At 40.7% G+C, this 9,684-nt stretch overlaps 1 pseudogene; it reads left to right on the top strand.

Moving 5' to 3' along the window:
* The first annotated feature begins 3,955 nt into the window (after nt 1-3,955).
* Nucleotides 3,956-9,394, top strand: LOC111565871 (succinate dehydrogenase [ubiquinone] flavoprotein subunit, mitochondrial-like; annotated as a pseudogene).
* The last annotated feature ends 290 nt before the right edge of the window (nt 9,395-9,684 follow it).

Below are 9,684 nucleotides of genomic sequence, written 5' to 3'. Positions count from 1 at the left end.
AGACTGCTGCTGGCACATCAAACCTATTCTGGAGCCCCCGAGCTATGTTAACAAGTTTGCAGCACAACTAAAAGTGAAGACTTGAGGATGGGTGTACATGTGTGCCTGCACTGAAGGACAGGCACATCCAAGTGTGTGTGTGTGTGTGTGTGTGTGTGTGTGTGCGAGTGCATATGTGTGTTCTTCACTGGCCTGTAGTTAAGGCTATGAAATTGTTCAGGTCAGAACTATTTATTGTGCCGCTCTAAATGTGTGTGTGTGCCCTCTACACACCATTCCATAGCTAAATGTTATTGCCCGAGCCAGAGATTACACTCTTTATATCCCCATTACCAGCTGCTCTCTCACGTTCTCTTCCTCATCCTCTACCTCATATTCATTTTCATCTCTCCATCCACCGTCTGCTTTCATATGCCTTCCCCTTTCACAACGTATCGCTTTCCCTTTTTATTCCCGGGCTTCTCTTGGGAAGCAGTGGAGTCAGGGAAGGGCTTAAACATCAGGGTAAACGGGGTGATATTGCATTTTGACATGCCTCATATTATTTCTCCTTCAATTTCACTGCTCGCCAAGAAATGTGGGACTTTCTTTCTCCCCGCATCTCCTCTTCTTACCCTTTTCTCCTTATCTTCCTGTCATAATGTGTTGCAGGTGGGAGGGCATAGTGGCTGGACATATTGCACTATGCCTTCCAATTCCCTCAATTTTTATTCATTTATTGACTGTCCTGTGTACAACAAAGAATGAGCTGCAACAGCATTAGAGGGATAGCAGAAGGGAAAAGTAGGGGACAAGGAGACAGTGAGAGATTATTCATGACAAACTGACGTTGCACTGCATGGCCAGTGAAAAAAAAAAAGGGTCAAGCAATCTCATTTTCCAAGTTAAACTATGGCTTGCTCTTGCATCTGTCTCTCTCTCAAAAAAGAATTTACAAGCCATTTATTATTTGGCTTCTGTCAGACTGAGAAGCACATGCACACCATGCAATTACAATGAAATTTCAAAGACCTATTGATTCTGGATTTGAAACAGTTGTATTGCAGTTTCTTTTTTTCAGAAGTGATTTGAAATGATGTCTGTTTCACACACAATATGTACTATTACACCATAAGCTTCAAGCTTCTGCAATGCGACAGACTCAGAAGTGGGAAGAGCTTCAGTAGCTCAGAAATTAATTTAGAAAGGAATTCACAATGAATATATTTTTTTAGATGAAAACTCACAGTTTCCTTAAAAAGGATTGTTTTTAGATGTTGCATGCAAGGGAAGGAAACTAATGATCTGACATACATTAAAGTCATTACAACGTCTTGGAAAATTGATCCACTTTACGTTGACATTATACTCCAGACCTCCTACTCCTGTTGCATCAAAGAGCCAACAAATTGTTGTCACTGAAGCTGACATTTCTAGCACTTCGCAGGATGGATTGTAGACCCCTATAAATAAAGTTGAAACAAATAATTGCAAACTGATGAATATGCACCTCTTGGCATAAAGTGGCAATGATGGCATTGTCCAGCAGTTAATCTGGTTGAATTCCCTACCAATTTATTTATTGCAAACTAATCTCCTCTAAGGTCAGGTTTAAGCTCTTTGTGCCTGCTGCAGCTCCTGAGGTACGCGTTCACTTCCCAGCCGTGTGTGTAAAAATTATTCATGCAACATTATTATGGATCTTAATAGCCAATCAAACCGTATCCATGCAGAGAAACACCGTTTCTGCAGAGTCTCTTCACACAAACAGCATTGGCATTTAAACACGATGAACACAAGCTGCGTGTGTTTGTTTGTTGTTTAATGATGCCCCACAGTTATCTCCTAGGTGATCACAAACGTAAATACATTGATTTTTTTCTAGCAAAATCTTCTGAATAAACTGAGAACATCCAATGCAGTTTATGAAAGCATACATTACTCTGATAAAAAAATAAATACATTTAAAAACACACACAACAATACAATATTTATCCCAATACTAATGGAATTTATAAGAATTGGATGTATTTTGCATGGAACCAGCAACCCAATACGGAATAATCTTGCGATAAGTTGCATTTAATATCACAATATGTAAATTATTGCACCTTCCAAAGCACCTGAACCATATTCTGGAAAACATAACTTTAAAATTGCGTTTTTGATTTCCCTTCAGATATGTGACAGCAAGCAATTCAGAGAGCAAACATCTGAATGCGTTTTTGACCACATAAGCTTGCCAGCCTGCCTCCCCTCTCGGCTGCTCCGTCTACCTGCCTCCCCTGACTGTCTGACAGGCAGATGTTTGGGCTGTGGGGTGAGGAGGTGACTCCACCGGGAGTCCTCTCCCCAGTAATTGGCTGTCACACACAGCTTCCCAAAGTTGGCAAATCGGATTTCTTGGCATCCGTGAGCATGGGGGGCAAGGCCAGGGATAATATGGCAGGGTGCAGGCTTTAACTGCAGGTGTAAGTGTGTGTGCTTAACCTCTTACTAGTACTCTCTGTCCCCCTCGCACTTATCTATCTCTTTGCCTGTCTTTCTTTCACGCTTACTCTCTAACCTTCTCCTGATCTGCTACTCCACTACTGTCTTTCCGTGTACACATCATGTTATTGCATCTGTTTTTCTTCCAGTGGTCACTTGTTTGTTGCAGTTTCCAAATCCTCCCCCAATGCTTTTCTTTTGCCTTAATAGTCTTTCTGCACCTTTAATCGCATTACAATGCTGATCTCTCCCAAGATTAGAATTGTTTTTTTTTTTACAACTTATCAGAGGAGCGGCACTGGCAACAAATTTCGTCAAAGAAATGTTTCTGGAATCTACATGAGCAGGGACTCGCTAAGGTAGAGAGATAAATATTCAAGTTTAGGAAATACATATTTGCATTGACTGTATATGCAGTAGGAATGGAGGACACTGAGGACATCTTAAACTGGGTCTCTCAAAGACCAACTTATTTCTTCAAAGATTTATTTTGGGGGCTTTTTTGCTTTTATTTTTGACAGGGACAAAGCAGAGAAGGACAGAAAGTACGGGGGAGAGACAGCAAGGGAATGATATGCAGCAAATGGTTTCCAGCAGGGATTTGAACCAGGGATCCTGCTGAGGGCATATGTGCCTCTATGTGATAAGTGCCCTAAAAGCTCGGTGGTCAGGTTGCCCCTCAAAGACCAACTTTTAAACAGTTTCAGTAGTATAGAAAAGGTCAGACAGAGAAGTTAAAAATTAAAACAATGGTCGAACTTTAAAATGTTATGCTAATTATGAGTAGTAATTAATAAACGTACAATCAGTCAGGCAGTATCAAGAAATAGGCTGCACCAACCAACAGCACAGAAGGCAAAAAGAGCCAAAACCAGCATTAAAATGGCTGCAAATCAACTGAAAGCAGGCGCACAGTGACAATAGGACAGCTTGGCTTCTTTAGTTAAAAAAAATAAACAAATAAAAAAACAACAATTTATATACAAAATTTCTAAATGAATGAAACACCCTAGGTAAAATAGTACCAATACCATCCTCCACTTTGCCAAATGTGCCACAGTTTAGTTTCCACCTCACTGGACACCTATACAGGTAGGATTTATTCAGTCTCCCTTGGCACATGGCCAAGCACTATCACTGCTGGGTGCAAGTTGCACCTCAAATAGAAATAGGATTTGCATTCCTATCAATTGATGAAAAAGGAGTTTTCATGTGGAGAAACAGCAGCATTTGAGACAGCACACATGCACGATGCGAGCCAGCTCATTTAAAGTGCGCCTAGAGAGCCCAGTTAAAAAATAATACACCTTTTCCTCTACATTGCTGCAGTAGCATAGGAAAATGAAAAGCTGGGAAATAGGTAGCGAGTGTCATGGTGAGGCAACAGCTAGGCAGGTGGTAGAAATATTAAAATGCTGGAAAGATCCTGAAACATACACTGGTCAGCCACAACATTAAAAGCATTTGATCCATATTGTGTTTGGTCATGTTAATGCAGCCAAAGACAGCTGTGAATCTGCACACCTTTGAGGGTGTCCTGTGGTTCCTGGCACTGGGACGCTGGCAGCAGATCCTTCGGGTCCTGAGGGATTCAGGGTGAGGTCTCTGTGAAACAGGCTCATTCAAGAGTATCCCACTGAGTTTGGGGTCCATGTGAGCAATTTTTTGGTGTGGTGGGACACAATGTCCTGCTGTGATCCATGTGCTTCGTCTGGAACAATGTTTAGGTAGGTGGTACCTATCAAGCTAACATCCCCTTGAATGCAATGACCCAAGGTATCGGGGCAGAACGTTGTATTCTAATGAGCTAATTAGTGGTACTGACTTTCAACACTGCATCAAGACAGAAACAACACTCAAAAAAATGCACACAAAGGAAAGGAAAAGGCACAAGCAAACTCACAGTTGAGACAAGAAAATCACAGAGGGAAGAGCATGAGCGTGGCTGTCAAACCTAAATGTGTGCACTATGTTTAGAACCTGACCTTGTGACAGAAAGTCTCTTAGATTACAAGGGATTTTAAAGTAATAAAGTTTGCAAGGGCTGAGACTTGAAAAACACCAAAAGTCCCACTCAAGATCCAGAAATTCCCATCCTCAGCGACTCCTTAGACATAAAGGGTCTTAATAAGTACATATTGCTTGTCAGAGGCTCAGCTCGTACAACAGGATTCAGTTTTATCTCTACTGAGTTGCAGAAAATTGCAGGACATGAAGGTTTTTTTATGTAGTTAATTAGTGATCAACCAGGGCTCAGACTGCCAAGGGACAAGTTTATCTATAGCTCAGTGTCATAAGTATAATTGTGGTATTATGCATGAGCTTGTTTGGAGCAGTAGATTGGCAGTAGATGTGACGTATTTCTCACTTGCGAGAGCAGAAGCAGTCACTGTATGGGCATTTTTCTTTGTCCCTATTGAAATTATAGTGGCATTAAATTACAGCTTTGTACAAACGGGGTAATAATAGAGTGAATACCTTGGTGTTAATGCTGTTAATGTGGTATTTCAATGTGGCCATATTGGGCTTTAATTCTAACAGCAGTGAAACTATTCTTTTACTGTTCTTTTGTTAATATTGCTACAAGATGTCATACCTGAATGACACAACTGGTTGTTATGACTGTTCCAAATGCAATTCTTGTGATTATTTTTGTAACAGATCACATTTCTGATTGTAGTTTTGTCAATTAAATCTCCAACGCTGAGAGTGATCGCCTTTAACATTTATCTTTAAAAATGATTTGGCTTTTTGTAGATTTTTTTCTGATTGTATATTGTAACACCACATGAACCTATCACCTTCACTTCAGCCCATCTGTCATGTAAACAAACAACCAAGGCTGAAAGTCATCATTCTCAGAAATGTAAAAAAAAAAAAAAAAGTGCTTATCAGGACTATGAAGAGCTTCGAGTTTATCAGAAATGATCAATACTGCATGGTGAGTGCAGTCTTTGTGATATATGATTATTATCACAAGATAGGATATCCTGTCCAGAAGGAAACGTTAGTTAGCAATTCCTGGATATTATGCGAGTCAAAAGTTTCAAAACAAACTTTAGCACTGATGATAAACACTAATGTTTACCCCTATCAAAACTAGAGTCTATTGCATATCTTACAATCGTCCTCCTACTGGTAGCACCATGGTGCTGTAGAGATCCCTTGTAGATCCAAAAGAGTTCTGAGACTTTCATAGACAACAAGACGCCAGCTGTCGTTAGTTTTGATTGGATGTCTTGCAGCTCTGCTCATTCTGTTGTGTTGAATTCTTCTCAGAAAAAGGCTTCTTCTTTCGCCATAGCTTGGTGTCCAGACAGGAACAGAGCAAAATCTCTTCTTTTTTCTATTTTTTCCTTCCACACAGCTCATGTGTCCAGACTATCTGCCGCTTCAGGGCAGTAGAAATGCGGTTTCACGGCTAAAGACTAAAGATGATTAAAGGCTGTGTCAATAGGACGTGTGACAAAAATCTGAAATAGTGTGAAATATGTCTCAGAAGCTTTCAGAAACATTTTATACACTCATCAGTTCACAGGGGCAAGTACAATAGGATGCTATGTTTTTATATAAGCTTTATTTACTTGGCTAGGTAATGCAGTGTAATCTCTTTTTCAAGGGTGACTTGACCAAGTGACACAGAACATACACAAGATCTATCCAGCAAAACAAAACATAATATATGCAGTTATTTTGATTAATGTTTATTAGCAGGTAAATAACTAATACCTATTTTTTTCTGTTGCTTAAGACAGAGCTATCAGTGTCGGCAGGAATAAAAAAACTCTCTCCTAAGGCCAGAACTAACAGTACTAAAGCTTGAGCTAGTAAATAAATCAGGCTGTTCCAGAGAGAATGAACTGGCAGCTTTCCCAATCTTTTCTCTGTGGAAAAGCCTCAGATTTTAACATCTTGATAAGTTCAGGTGCTCGGATATTTTTTGGCAAAGGTAAAATCCTTCTGGGGTTATAGGTTTGGTTTTTATGACCTAAAAAAAAAGAAAAAAGAAAGTGTTTTAATGTGTTTAATGTGCCACACTGTTAATTGAAAAGCCCTATAATTGGTAATATAAATTGTTAAGCCAGCCCACTATTAAAATCTCCCTTTTTGCATTTCCATCCAATTTTTGTAATTGTAGCTGTGGCCAAGCTGCTATATTTGCTTTTTTTTTTTTTTTTTTTTTTTGATTCAGCACTATTTCATTTGTCTCCGACGTTGAGCTGCACGCCACAGCAAGAGCACATTTCTTTCTGTGATCAAGCAGACTCTTTTTAGGGCTAGATGAAAGGAAGAAATTTGAACTAGTTTGATAACACCAAAGGAGCCAGCAGTAGACCTGTCAAAATGGGAATCCTTCAGCCCGAGGCGCTTCTGGAGACATGAATGCACCCAAATGCACAGCGCAGCACAGTGTTTCGAGTGTGAGATAACCTGATGCAACTTAGCCCACTACACTCTGTGCTCTGCCTCGGGTGCCCACGTGTTTTCACAACCAACGGATTGTACATTTCCCATAAATTAGTGCGGTGCAATGTGCTGGTGAATATGCAAATCATGTTTACCCCTTGCAAGGGAAGGAAACGCTCAGAGGAGAGAACACCGAGCACAGGTGTGACCGGCGAGCGGGAAGGTAGCAATGAGGACAGGATGACAAAGAGAGAAGGCAGAGCAGAGGAGAAGAATGGGAGTGAGGGATGAAGAATTAGAGAAAATGAGATGAAGCGAGGCGCAGGGAGATCTATAAACACCCAGGTACATTTGACAGGTATGATGAGTGCATTCGATTGCAATATGTGTTTTGTTGTCTAATTGGATATGAATTCACATATCTGTATAATGAAATCATTGTTTTTTAGAATTAATGACTGCTACACTATTGCATGTGTGCAATTTTCCACAAATTACGCATTTGTGCACTTGATATGCAAATTTGTATACAGTGGAGGTTTGTACATCCTCTATTCCTGAAACTCCAGTGCCTTAAAATCTTTAAGTCTAACAGATTCACAAGTTAATAATTAATAAGAGGTACATGAAGGTGGCTGCAGTTGGGGATCGCACTGTTGGTGAGTGTGTGGAGAGCTGAGAGACCTCAACTACATGCAGCTGTTAATGTAGAGCTGTGAGCACCGAGGCTCCAAGGAATTGTGCCTCTGCCAGAGATGGATATGAACTCTACTTTTTCTATCAACTCTCAGCAAAAGAACATCATCCTCGGCACTTGTTCTGAGTGTGCACGTAGGGTGTTGGGAGAACTCTTCTCATTCCCAAGAGAAAATGGAATGTTACAATATGCATTGCAGTACAGTGTCGCAGAGGGAACCCAGATAAGAGAGCGGTTTCGGTTTGATGTTAACAATCTTGATAGCTCAGCGGGCTTCATCATTTTTGATTGCAATTGTGACTCCTTTTTTTAAATGCTTATCAGCTTTGCTTCTGTGGATCTTCCCCCAAACTGTTTATCACAAAAACACACACTCTTCTCTTTCCTCTTCTCTCTCTGACTGTTCTACTTCTGTATGTTTGCCTCTTCTTAAGTAAAGGTGGATGAAGACATGTAAAGGTGTCATACACGAAAACAAGGTTTATGAGGTTCAGGAAAAGGAAAAAGACAGACAGAAAAAAAGATTATGTAAATACGCCCGAACAAAGGTGGAGATCTTCAGTTGATTTCCAAGAACTGGCAGCAAGATAACATGTCAACAGTGATGACATGACTAACAAGAAGAAAACAACATTCAGTCGATGTCAGATGAAGTTTCAACAACTGGGGAACTAACTAGAACGAAGAAAATATTATTGCTCGACCTGATTTCTGAATATCTGCCTATACAGTAAAGGATGATCCCTGAGTGTCTGCATGATTTGTCTCCTCAGATCATGAAAGTGGCTGCAGTCAGATGCACAATGAATTGCAGTATTTATTTCATATATTATCAGTCCAGCATATGCTTCTGTTTTATGCATATTTGTATACATTTTATGGATGTTTTTACATGCTTTTCAATAAACATATTCAAATTTCTCCTAACTCAAGGGCACGCAACTTAGCCGTCTGTGGTGAAAGTGTCTTTATACTAATTCCAGTCAGCCACCAGACAGTAAACAAGATATCAAGTGGTGAATGTATAATATAAATAGAGTTTAATTTCTTTTCTGTCTCGGCTTCATCATTCCTCACAAAGAAGCACCAGTAGATTGATTATGTTCATTTTGTCATTTTCTTATATTAGATTAGCATTTCTTTTTTGCCAACAAGTTAGTAAGGGTGAGTTTTTGACCTTGCTGACATGTTTCGGCTACATCTGCAGTCGTCCACAGAGCGTCATCTGACGTGTGATGACGCGTCCTTTTTATCAAATCTGTCAGAATCTGTCAGGCCGGACACACCATAAGGCTGCCTGGTATGTCAGAAACAGCCATGATCTTTGCTAGAGTTGACATCATCAAGAAGCCCATCCCTGTTCTGTCCACCATTCATTATAACATGGGTGGAGTACTCACAAACTTGAAGGGACAGGTGATCTCTCACACCAACGGTGAGGACAAGGTGGTGCCTGGACTGTATGCCTACGGTGAGGCTGAATGTGCCAGTGTCCATGGTGCTAACAGGCTATCTCACTGCTGGACCTGGTGGTGTTTAGCAGAGCCTGCGACCTCACAATTGCTTCAGAGCACAAACCTGGAGAGAAACTGTCCCCACTGAAGCCCAGTGCAGGAGAGGAGTCTGTGGCCAACCTGGATAAGCTGAGGTTTGAAAACGGAAGTCTGAGAACCTCTGAGACCAGGCTCAACATCCAGAAGACCATGCAGGCTCACTTTGCAGTGTTCCATACCGGCTCTGTTCGGATGCGATAAGATGAACGCCATTTACCAGACCATGGATGACCTCAAGACCTTGTGGCCAGGGCTGAATGGACTTTAGTGCAGTACTGTTACCTATATGGCACTGAACCTACTCCTGTGAATGCACAAATACTTTTCCAGACCAAATTTCTAACTCTGAAAGACTAAAGATCCCACAGATCCCACGTTATTCCAAAAAACTTTAGAATTCAGCAGGACAGAAAGCTGTTCTGTTACTTGCATGCTGTGAGCATCTTTTGATTGGCCAGAAACATCTGAAAAACTCCCACTAAAATGCTGTCAATGTCACATCTGTCCATTTCAGATCCTTAAGACAGTGGAGGGGTACTGGCTCATCTGAGTGTGAAA

This window comes from Amphiprion ocellaris, chromosome 14 (assembly GCF_022539595.1).
Source record: "Amphiprion ocellaris isolate individual 3 ecotype Okinawa chromosome 14, ASM2253959v1, whole genome shotgun sequence".
NCBI lineage: Eukaryota > Metazoa > Chordata > Actinopteri > Pomacentridae > Amphiprion > Amphiprion ocellaris.
This window is presented reverse-complemented; position numbering and strand designations above follow the sequence as displayed.